The sequence below is a fragment of the Pinus tabuliformis genome, chromosome 4_2, assembly GCF_031772625.1.
Source record: "Pinus tabuliformis cultivar Carrire ecotype Pingquan chromosome 4_2, CPIR1, whole genome shotgun sequence".
Classification (NCBI taxonomy): Eukaryota; Viridiplantae; Streptophyta; class Pinopsida; order Pinales; family Pinaceae; genus Pinus; species Pinus tabuliformis.
In genome coordinates, this window is record NC_142304.1 from 461,875,497 (window position 1) to 461,888,633 (window position 13,137).

General features: G+C 35.0%; 1 long non-coding RNA gene across 1 annotated transcript; it reads right to left on the minus strand.

Annotated features, from left to right (window-relative positions):
• Positions 1 to 7,862: 7,862 nt before the first annotated feature.
• Positions 7,863 to 13,024, minus strand: LOC149169962 (uncharacterized). The gene is made up of 4 exons (XR_016259822.1): positions 12,735 to 13,024; positions 10,920 to 11,733; positions 10,440 to 10,486; positions 7,863 to 8,180 (listed from the first exon to the last, which is right to left on the minus strand). It is a non-coding gene; the product is annotated as an uncharacterized LOC149169962 (long non-coding RNA).
• Between the last annotated feature and the right edge of the window lie 113 nt (positions 13,025 to 13,137).

Genomic DNA, 13,137 nt, shown 5'->3' on the forward strand with positions numbered 1-13,137 from the left:
TTGACCATGCTTAAGGAATTGGAAAATGATAACTATAGTGTGTTTCTGTTAATGATTTTCGTAATGTCTCCTTGAAGTCATTATTCTGAAATGGATACATAGTAGTGTTATGATATTTGTTTCATCTAGCATCAAGTGGTAACTCTGGTGCATGTGTGACACTTAGGAGATTATGTTTCTAATTGCATAAATAGAGAAATTACTTCCGGTAAGGGTGGTTTAATTTGTTAGTTATGCATGTTGATCAAAGGATAAGATAAGTATCTTGCTCACTTTCTTGAAGAATACATATGAATGTTTATATGATTTCTTAGTAGAGGAAGTATTTGAATGCATGCAATGAAAGAATGGTTCTTTTCTAGATTTTCTTGGTAAAGAAAATGTGTTAAAGCATGCAATTAAAGATTGATTATTTTGTATGCTTTCTTAATAAAGCAAATAAGTAGTTCTTATTGGGAGGACTCCACGTGAGTCTTGCATGTGAGATGCTTGTCTCTTGTCTATAAAATCCTTGCTAAATGTGGCCAAAGTAACTTCTTGAGGAAAGAGTATAATACATATATACATAAACATAGTCTCATCCTAAGAGTATGCATGCTCCATGTATGAAGATGCAGGATTTTATGAGAACTTTCTTGAAAATAAAAGTAGAGGTTCTTTCCTTAAAGACACATTAGAATAGTGATCATACAAGAACCAAAATCCTTATTTGTTCATGAAAAGAACTGTGTATGGAAGTAAAGTAATTGTGTTAGGAGAACACATGTTGCATATTGGTAGCTATTGTGACTTTGGAATTATAAGTCTGTGTGTACTTAAAGAAAGTGGTCATGTTAGCTCCCTTGAAAAATAATAGTCTCTTGGAGAGATTGTCTTGTGGGATGAGCTGTGTTGATTGCTTGATTTTGATGCATAAACGATAAGTAAACCTTGTTTTTGCATCTTGATTTTTATGCCTAAAGATAGATATCTTTAATCATTTCTTGAAAGGGAATCTTGAGAAACCCTCACATCGGAAGATAGAGAAATGAGGATTAAAATGACTTCCTTTAAGAAAGAGGTATGTGATTTGTTGTATAGTATTCTAGTGAAAGGAATATGGGTTGTATACATTAAAGAAAGGCTTATATGATAAGCAATGGTATGCACAAAGATTAGTCATTATGATATAGAGTTATGATCTTTTGTATGTTAGAGAGAATATGTTTAATTACATTAACAATGCATGACCCAAGTTAGCCATAGTAAACGTGAGATAATACTCCATTAATGATGGTTGAAATTGGAACGACAGACTATGGCAAAATTGGAAATGCTTAGATTGTTAACTCAACGGTTGTTGACATTTATACATTAATGAGTATTTGCATATGCTTTTATACATGACAATATTGTATGCATGAACATTCTTGGGAATGGAATACGTGGTAACTGATGCATATTTATAACTAACGTTGCTGATGGAATTAAGTAGTGGTAGCTTAATGGCAACAAGAAAACTCATCACATAAATTGCTGCAATATGAAATGCAATTATAAATGAGAAAGAATGATGTTATATGATATGCAGGAATTATGTTATTTGGAAAACTTGCATGCATACAACGTGTATGATGATATGTTTCTCATCAATCTTGATGTTGTGGACCCATGTTGGGGTTAAGTGTAAATGCATGGTATACATGCATGTCTGTTGTGCTAATGATAATGTTCATATGGTTCATTGTGTAAATTACTTTGAGAAAGAGTATTAAAAGAGAAAATATTCATGCTATGTCTGGTTGGGATCAGATGGCATAAGAGGAAAGAATTTCCTGTGTACGCTACGTCTGGTTAGGATCAGATAGCGTTTACTGGCGAGACCAGTGTGATTGCGGTCGAGTAGGACCTGCGTTTACTGGCGAGACCAGTGTGATTGCGGTCGAGTAGAACCTGCGTTTACTGGCGAGACCAGTGTAATTGCGGTCGAGTAGGACCTGCAAGTGCTTGGGTTGATGGCAATACCTGCCCGGAGTTGGGTTGATGGTACCTGTCTGCCCGGAGTTGGGTTGATGGCAGCTACCTGCCCGGAAGGGTTGATGGTACTTGTCTGCCCAGATCTCCTCTCCTTAGAATTCTTGAGCTGGTTGGCCAGTGGGATTCTATGTTAGACCTGGTAAGGTCTCTATCGAAGAAACTGTCTGGATGTGAAAATGACTCAGTTTGGTTGTGGAAACCAGTTCCCATGGGTTGGGAATTCTTTAGTCCATTGTGGTCTCATGGCTAAAGGAATTAACTAATCAGCTATATGTTATGTTAGAAATAAATTTTACATATAGTGTGTGAAATGTGTTATGCACTTCTAACAGGAAATGAGTTTAATGTTCAATAAGGAGTAATTGGAAATTTTAATTCCTTTATTGTATTATTAATTTTATGAACATCTTAGTGGGAGCTAAGACAGTTTTTGCTGGATGCAGTGATTGACAGTTTTGATGGTTAGAGAGCTAGGTGCTCTTTTGGTACTTTTAGAAGTACATTATGGATGTCTTTAAATTCATGCAGTGTGCACGTGAGCAGTGATTTATCATTGGTTGATTAGTGTTAGTGCTCTTTAAGTACTTGTAAAAGTACTGTGATTTAGGAAGCATCTAACATTGCACAATTGATTGCTAGTCAAAAGTATTTCATTTGACTCAAAATATAGTGACTAATGTGATTGAATTGTTAGTCATATATTACAGGAGTTACTTACCATGGAAGGTTGAAGAATTGTCCAACCTCTATTAAAAGGCTTACATGAAAGCATTCATGATTTTCAAGCATAAGATGGTAAGTTATGGTAAGTTGACTCATTTATTATGAATGAATAAGGGCCAGGTGGTGGCGATTAGAAGTTGCATATTTTTGCAACTATTGATGCTTGAACTAATGATATTTCTTATGACTATATCATTACTATTTTGTTTGTGGTCTTTTCTTGGAACGAAATCGTTGATTTCAAAGAGAAAGGATCACATTTGGTGTGGTTTAGATGGTAATACCATGAGTAAGGTCTAAAGTTCCAATGAAAGATGAACACCGAGGACGGTGTTCTTGTTAAGGGGGGGAGTATGTCATATCCCTCGTGTAACTCATCGTAATTAACAGTTGTAAATAGTTAGTCAGTTTCGGAACTGATCCAAAAACTCTGGAACTGTTTCTTGATGCAAAACGGTTTTCTTGATGGGATCGAATAGGGAAAGCTCGATTACGAAACGGCGGAACTGATTCTGGAGGAGATTTGTTTTAACCGCATTGGGTGTGTGCGTATCGAGGAGTTATTTCTTGCTTGCAGCTAGCAAATCGTGGAAGGTCGTGAGCCTGTTATGCTTTTGGGATGAAAACCTTTACAGTTTCATTGTTCACACTTGTTTTGACTGGATGTCTGTTCTATCGTTTCCCAGTCGGTGATCGTGCTATTTTCATATCTCAAATATAATTTCTGGCTTGGAAAGCGAGAGGGAGTGTAAAAACGAGGTAACCAGAAGAGCGAGCGGAGAGTTCCATGTGAAAAGGAGTGAAAACAGGACCAATAGGGAAGTTGCGTTTTGTAAGCGTTGGGCGTGGTTTTCAAAAAAGCTGATAAGCTTTCTGCAGTCTCCATCTGAGCTTGCTTTGTGATGCCGACATGGATGGGAAGCTCTGTCAACCCACCAAACACCTGTGGCGCCTCTCCCCACAAAGGGTTGAATTGAAACCTTAGTTGAAGTTTGGAATTGTGTTGAGTATGTACCCAGCCAACGGGATTCGACAGTCACTACAGTGTGAAGGCAGGTGTTCAATATAATCCAGGTCCTGGGTTCGAGCTCCAGGAGCAATGCCTAGCTGTAGCGGCGGCGACGGCTAGTCTTCTCTGGAACCTCCAACGTCAAGGCTGGATGAACCTGCCATGAATAAGATAAGTAATCATACTAACTTTCTTAAAGAAAAGTTTTGAATATGTGTTATTCTGTTTAATAGCTATTGCATTCTTGGAAAAGAGGATGAGTATTAAAGAAAGGTTATGAATATGTGTTATTCTGTTTAATAGCTATTGCATTCTTGGAGAAGAGAATGAGTATTAAAGAAAGGCTATGAATATGTGTTATGTTGTTTAATAGCTATTGTATTCTTGGAGAAGAGAATGAACATTAACCATACAGTCGAATAAAAGCCATTTAACCTGCTATTTGGAATTACGGCAAAGATTGTGCGCGGAAGGGGTAAACCCTACATTCATAACACGAATGCAGAATTAACCCTTGTCGCTATAAATATGCATATAAAGAATGTGAACCGAACTGTAGACAATAAATATCAGTGAACCCTTCCGGAACTAAAACAGAGTAACCCTATTGCAGTGGAAATATCATAACTGTAAACACTATCGAGTATTAGAAAGGAGCAATAGTGAGACACATCGAATATCAAACATTTATATGCACCAATAACGAAGAATCGATTGACTGTTACAGATATTGATAGCTATATATTCATGAAACAGCGTTCGTTAAGGAAACTGTGGAAAAAGTATTACAATAGCCATGAAGAAACCCGAACCGGGACAACAGCGGTAAGCCGCAGATGTTAAATATTACAAATGTATATAAATTTAAACATATCCTCACAAATCTGTCAATAGCTCGAAAGAGCTTCCACACAAACAGGCAATGACAAACGAGTTTGAGACCTTAGCTATTACATATATAAAAGTATAAGTAAGGCGTGAAGCCATGACCCTAGGGTCTCAAACTGGACAGACCGCCATAATGAGGCCGCCAAATTAATCGCATAAGGGTTTGGAACCCTGTTTCGGACCTGAGACATTAGGCAGAACACGAGCCCTGTCTCAGCTGTAATCAACCCTCAACATTGCAATAATTCACTACCAAAGATTCCGTAAGCGAAATAGGCATACCTTAAAGTGCCATTGCAGCCAAACCCTCCGGCACACTGAGGAAGCAAGCTGGGGTCAACGTCGGACCGGTACCCAATCTGTAAAGCAAACCATGAACACAGTCAGGTATAAGAAGATCACATGAATATCAACAACCTGAAAAGCTAACCGTAAATGTAACCTGTAAGGGAACGCGGATCGAACCTGAGCCTGGTAGGAGGAGATGAGCCAGGGAGATTGCAGAGTGTTCTGTCGAAGAGCTCAGCTGTTGCTGAGAGAGAAAATGAAAATGTTTTAGAATGATGAGCTTACCATAATGTTGCTAAATATTACTGAGCGCAAGTTACTGACCCTTGTCGAGTTGTGATGAATGTTGATGACCCTTGTTGGGTATATAAATAATAACCAATGTATTTCTTCAGAAAGATTGAATATATATTTTCCTAATTGATGGAGAGATAATGACCATATTTTCTTAATTAATGGAAATAATCTTTGTCGAATCTTTGTACATTCTCAATCAGAGAAAATTGACGCCACAAAAGAAAGCAGTTACCCAAGTTAAGTGTGGTAGAAGCACTTTATTCACGAGATGTTACCCGAGGTGATGAGAATAAAGATTATATGCATGAGGGCATATATCAGCCTATCTTAAGGGCTAAAAAGCACCGAGGGTGTTTCACTCGAGGGGGGGGAAATGAGGTGTTGAGAATAAATATTATATGCATGAGGGCATATATCAACCTATTTTAAGGGCTAAGAAACACCGAGGGTGTTTCACTCAAGGGGGCGAAGATGTAACACCCTCAGTTAGTATAAAATATCTATTTATTACTGCTATTTACTTTTACTTCGCATGAGCTAATAACTTATGGGCTTAATGTTAAGCCTAAGTGAACTTTGAAAAGTCTCAAAGTTATTTTAGCTATTTTGTTTCAAAGGAAACTTGGTGATTCCCAAAATTCAAGGGAAAAAGACCAACAATAAATTTTTTTAACTACTAGATAGTTACTCTCTCTCCCTCTAATCCTAGAGATAAAACATTTCCATGGGCAAAGCCAAAGCAGGAAAAAAGGAGAACATGAACAAGCTAGAGGAATTTGACAAGAGGAGAGAAAGAAGTGTTTTTTAACTTCTAGATAGTGACTATCTCTCCATCTAACCCTAGAGATAAAACACCTCCATGGGCAAAGCCAAACGAGGAGAAAAAGGAGAACATGAACAAGCTAGAGGAATTTGACAAGAAGAGAGAAAGAAGTGTGGAAGCTCTATACAAGAAACTATGAAGGTTGGTAAAGTGATACCAACCAAGGAGATTCTTGAGCTTGACAGGGAACTAGTGGAATTCCTTACGTATATTCTTGTGAGTTTAAGAGTTCATGGTTGGAGTGGAGAGTTCAATGTCCATGAACTCATTATTGTAGGCCATTGGCAAAGAAAGAAAGTGGAAGCTCGGGGGAGAGAATCGCATAGTTGGGAGGTTCAGTGTATTTTTCCCAGTGAATGTCCACCCAGTGAATGTCCACCCCCAATTTTAGTTAAAAAAATGTAGACTATTTATGTTTTAACTTATCTTGTTGTTACAGAAAGAAAAAGATTCTGTAGAAATGTTTGATGTACTATGTTATTACAAGAAATGAACAAATACAATATGTAGAGAAGTACAATATGTTTTTCATAATGAAATCAGAACTAGACAGTATGTCTTTCATAATCAAAACATAGCTAGACATTGTTATGAAGATTCAAAAAATACAAAAGAACCGGAAGTGTAAATAATGTGAATGAATAAACATACAGACTCTAGAGAGTAATCAATCTTTCTTTCTACGTAGAAGATAACAAAACTGGAACTGTGCATTACAATAGAAGATGTTTTTCTTTCCCACATATACATCCAAGATACCGTAAACAATAAAAGAAAGGTCAGGTCGTGTAGGGATTATGCTTAGTCCTCGGTCTAGAGGTCTGGAAACCCCTTCCGAACAGTCCAAAATCGTGCCCATACATGTCACGCCTATGGGTAGTGATAGAAGTCGACAACAGAGTCAACTAACTTACAGCGAGGCGTGTGCCCCTTTTATAACATCCTTAAAACAAATACTGAAGAATAAATGTTGAGGGTAGCCGCATGCAATGTGAAACTCATGAAAACAATTCATCAACTTAACAGTTTTAGAAACACATAGAAGCACAATCTATTACTTAACTATGGAACGCATGTGTGATTCCCTGAGTAACAACACATAAAATCTGTGTAATTACCAAGAAAAGAAGACTAAACACTTGACCCTTACTTTATTTGAGTTGGGCAAAGAAATACTGTACTTTTAAATTATATTTCAACAACTATGCGCAATCATGTAAACAATTAGCATATTAACATATTTAAAGTAACCATTATCTGTTGCAAAAAAAAAAAACACATAACAGTTAAGACCGTTTCACAACATTAAACCAAATCAAAATAATCACAGGAAATATGCTTCGTACTATAGCCGGTATATATATAATCCACATTTTTAACTATGTATCAAAACAGAAAACGAGGGTTGTGCCGTAGGTATCTAGAAACCCTCTCATAACATTGTAGCCGAGAGGCACAGTACTCGGGAGAAGATTATTGAAAAAACCCTCTTAATTTTCAGTCTAACAACCAGACCCTAGGGTATACGAAAACAGTTAGAGCTATGTATTTGAGCCTCAGCTACAACACCCCTCATTTCCATAGAACAAGCTGGAGGAAAGAACCTAGAAAAAAGAAAGGAGGCATATGAGCATCAAACCCGCACGGCATGAGAAATCAACATGAAGAAACTGCATAGGGTGTACCCGTGAACAGAAAATAGAGTCAAGTTAAAACTCAAATCAAAGGGCTTGTGAATAGTAGAATGTACAGGGTTTGGAAGTGATGAACTTACCTGAGAACAGCCATGCAGACTCTCTGACGTTGTCAAACAAAGAAGTGGAAAAGAAATTAGTTTTTCCCTAAATTTAAAAACAGTAAAATGTAAATTTGAAAACCTGAAGAGCTTCGTTCAAGAAAATGTTATGCCAGAGAAGGAACAATAACCTGCGGCTGAGAGAGAGCCATGGTCGTTTGTCTAGCTCGCAGCTTTGGCAACAACCTACGGACTGTGAGCCATACCCTGAAGAATGGGAAAGGAACTCGGTGAAACTTTTCCAGAACTCATCTTCCTCCAAAACTGACTGAACGGGTAAGAGGAGTCCTATAGGTTAAAATTGCAGTGTACCAGAAAGAAAATTCGCGCCTGTAAATTACCTGTTGTACAGCAAAAAACTTAGCACAGAGCGAGAGAAGGTAGTTAGCACAATGAAAAAACCCGCTATCATCTTAGCTGTTGGATCAAGAAGACACATGGATGGTGGGGATGTGAGGCGGTCGAATCAAATGAGTTAGGAGTTTAAGTTTACATTGTAACATGCTCAAGTATCCAAGGATAGAACGGAGTTATATGCCTAGTAATGTATACAACTCATATTTCCACAATAAATGTATCTAGTTTTACTTCGAATTTATATGCGTGACAATTTAAGTAGCTTTAAAGTAAAAGGTTGAGTAATTCTTAAAGATTTATTTAGCCATGGAGTAAATTACTTTTTCCAAATTTTTATGAGTATTGTAACTGTGAGTGTTACACTAAGAGTTTAAAGAAGGAGGTATGTTTTTAATAATAATATGTTTTTAATAATAATTGAAAATTTATTTTTGGTAAGATAACTCTTTGATTTAGATATTTATTTTTTAGGATATTTAGTTAAAGATTTTGTTTCAATTCCATGGCCAAAAATCTCTAATTTTAAGGTTTTTTTTTAGGGTTTTTCATATTTCAAATTTAATTTCATAGTTGAAAATTGATGGAATTTTTGGGTTTCTTAGAATTGTGATATTTTATATTTAATGTTATCATTGAAAATTATTTGAATTTTAAGAATTCTTTGAGTTATTATAGATAATTTTATTTCCATTGCTATGCAACATAAACATTTTTTTATTTGAAGATGTTTTTTTATGCACAATTTTTTTAGTTTTTAATGCCATTGTAAAAAATAATAATAAAAACAAAAATATATTGACAATATTGATGATGCAGCATCAAGTTGCATCAACACTTTTCAGTTTGAGGTGTTCTTTCATTTTTATTGCACAAAAAAATTGGTTTTTAATATAGTTTGTATTTTTCTAAAATTTTAACTTGAAAAGAAAAGAAAAGAAAATATTTTTGCAACATTGACACTTTTTGCTTTGGAAGGGTCTTTTGTTTTTGAGATTTCACTTCTTATTAAATTGGTAGCTTTGTTCAAAAAATTTAAGTTGTTTTCACCTCAAAACATTATTAGTAAAATGATTGACTCATTACACCGAAAACAACAAAAAAGAGTACATACAATTCCATACTCAGACACAAAAATATATATAAATTAGACTAGAAAATTGGTTAGCATAAATAGACAAAAATATATATAAATTAGACTAGAAAATTGGTTAGGATAAATTAGAATGAAGACAAAAAAAACATATAAAGACACAAGACATCAAAATCAATCCTAGAAAAAGACACATGTTCCTCTTCTCACTACATTAGCATACAAACCAATAACTCATTCAAACAAATATCAATATTTATAAAGAAAAGTAAAATAAATTATATAAATAGAAATAAAAACTAACACTAAATTAAAACTTAACACATTGCAAACTATTATTTAAAAATATTGAAGCCACAGAAAATGTATATTATAATGTATGAATATTAATATCTCAATGCACATGACGCTTAAAAACATCTCAATTGTGAATTAGGATCTCTTAATATGGATTCATGAAGTCATAAAGGTTACAATGTATGAATATTAATATCTCAATGCACATGACGCTTAAAAACATCTCAATTGTGAATTAGGATCCCTTAATATGGATTCATGAAGTCATAAAGGTGGGTTAAAAACACACTCACTTCCGACTAATTTTTTTTAATTTCAAAATTATTTAAAATATTTATTTGTGAAAGATTAATATATATAATTATTGTATTTAAATTTTTAGTAAATAGTTTGAAAATTAAAGTTAATGGTTATTTTTGAAAATATATATTTTATTTATATATTACATATGTGATTTATATTTTTATTTTTTTTGGAGGAATTGTTTTTTTCTCGAAGTGAAAGTAAGAGTGAGATTAATATTATGCCAATTTACAATTATAAACATTAAAAAGTTTTTTTTTCTCCAAAAAAAAATCATTACAACAATATTCATCAAAACTCAAAACTCAATATATAACTAGTAAAAAAAATTAAATCCATAATAATAATACTCATTTAACTCAACCAAAAAAAACTTAAAATTAACATTTAATAATTATTACAATATAATAATAATAAATTACATAAATTAATAAATCTCAATAATGTAAAATGAATCTAACTTTCATTAAATAATATATATATATATATATATATATATATATATTCCTCCAAGCATTGCATATCGACATTGGTTGGTTGACTGTAGATGTACATTTCTCCATTTTTTGTTCCTCGTGCCTGCTTCCATCATGTATCTGCCTGCATCCATCAGATATCATTCAACAACCAAATCCATGCATTTGCAGCATTGTACAAGCTCATGCATTTGCATTAATATACTGAAGTGATATGAAGGAACATTTTGAGATTTTCCTGAAGGTAACATCTGTCATTAAAAAAATATCTTAATACTTGAAGTAATCTCATGAATCCTTCAGATTTATATTGCAATATCTATGTCTCAGGAATATTCAATATTCATATAAAAATGAATCCAGTTTCTCCACAATATTAAGGAAGTTCAAACCACAAAACAGAATCGAAAACCAGTAATTCGGATGCGAATAAAAAATAGTAATTTATCCAATACTTCAGCAAAAATTATTCAACATTGACATAACTTGAGTACATACGCGAAACTACAACAAAATATCTTTGTTCAAATCGAACTAAGGAAACAACATTAGAGAACCTTTGAGAAAACCATTGAAAAGTCCATGCATCTCCAGTCAGAATTTGCAGTGCTCCTCGGGTTTTCACATTTGCAAATAGCAAGGCTGGATAACTAAATTATCCGAACAGAAATATGAATTTAGGAAGATTCACATATTGCTGCACACTCTATTAAAGGCAGACTTCAAAATGAGATGTGTACATAGCTCAGGAGGGATAAACTCGTTAGGGAATGTTTGATTGATAGCTAAGCGGCATCATCCCCACTCCTAGTGCTGGCATTGCTAGAATAGAACACGGTGAGTAGTAGAAACGTGCCGCTGCTCTTGCGATTCGAGGGTGGGTCTTACAAGGTCAAGAAAAGGTCTTACAAGGTCAAGAAGCCCACACTTTCATGTTACCCGGAAAGGAAAACGAAGCTCTTGAAAAGACATGAGGGACTTCGATGAGAGTAAGGGTTTAATATGCTATTAGACTCATGTAGAAAGAAATTTCAGATGCAAAGTTCGCATGAGTTAATGACATGGGTTTCGTAAAGGGTAGACAAGTTTTAGGTTATAAAAGCTCAGAGGGGATAGCGTCAAACTTCATATTATTATTGCCATCGATGATAATCTGATCTTGTGAGCAGATGGCAACTTCCATATTCTCAGATTCAACTGTGCAATACCACATCATCCTGATCTTCAAATTGATTGGATACGCAATACAATTATGGGAAACTACAAACACAACGAAAATTTCATTATTTTGTCGCTGATACCGATCTTCAACCCTGATAGTAGTGAAGGGCGAAATCAGAGCTTGAATAACCGTGGAGATTTCCCATGAATCTGCAACCAAAAGAAGTTCGGTGATTTTCCGGATTTATGAATATTCCTAGATTTTACCATAATTGTTTCATCTGTCAGAAACATAGACAAGTGAAGCGAGCTAGCAAATTCATGAACCCAATTCGGATTTCTACAAATAACATGCCCAAAATACTAAATCAAGTTTGATCTATGTCGGTATTATTTGTCGGTCGGCCACACATACCGTTCTTTCATTGCTAATTCTATGTCATCTCTATCTCAATCGAGAAACAAACAAAGCTGTGGCAGAGTTTCACTGCGCAGCTTGTTTTGGAATTGATAAGGCAAGAGAGAGGAACCCCAGAGAAAATATTTCTAGATCTGCCAGTTATATCACAAAGCATCCAGGCATTGATAGTTTATGCTGTTGCTACATACTGTAGATCATAGATTGAACATGATAAGTTCGATGTGAAATGACAGCTCCAAGCAGTACAGAAGGTAATCTTGATGGGAAAGGGAGGGAAGACGACGAGTTGCTTCTGTGTGACAAAAGGAGAGAGACAGAGCCAGTGGAAGGAATGTAAGGAATAGGAGCTTTCAAAGATGATGTCAGACAAGGTAAGTGAACAGCACCATCCAGCTAACATTAATAGATATGAATGAACAAATAAAAACCCAAAAATCAATCACGAATTTGCATTAGTAAATTCAATGTTTATAGATATGAATGAAGGAATAAGAACCCACAAATCAATCACGAATTTCCATTAGTAAATTCAAAGTTTATGTCTCCCTCACGATGTTAGTGAACAGCAAGATCTATCTAACATTAATAGATATGAATGAACAAATAAAAGCCCACGAATTAATCACCAATTTTCACTAGTAAATTCAAAGTTTATGTGTCCTTGATAATGTTCTGAATTCAAAGTTTATGTCCTTTCTAATGATCGGAGTGTCCGGTGTTCGTTTCTATCAAGTTACGCAATTTCTCCTGGAAAAATAAAACAAATTGACAATATAAATTCAATACTTACCTATCCAGATTGCTGTGGCGTCTCTGGGCTCGGGCCTGTACGCGCGCCTCTCACCATTACCACCATCCCATTCTGAGTATGCGATCCCTTTCCGGGTATCGACCCTCTTGCACCTAAAATACGGAAAACCGCATGGACTCGAGGCGGCGGCTCTGCTTTATTGACTTTAACCTTCATCACACATCAGAGTTACTGGTGCATATGAATTTTCTACACTACTCAATGCTTGGTTCATTTTCACACCAGTCAAATTAAAATTACATAAAGTAGACTAGATGCTTTGTTTCTTATATTAAAATAAGATGAAGGATCTTCAAACGAGGAAGGAGTCAAAATAAGAGAATGGTTATTAAAAAATATATATATATCTCATAATATAATACCCATCGGATCAGATTTAGAG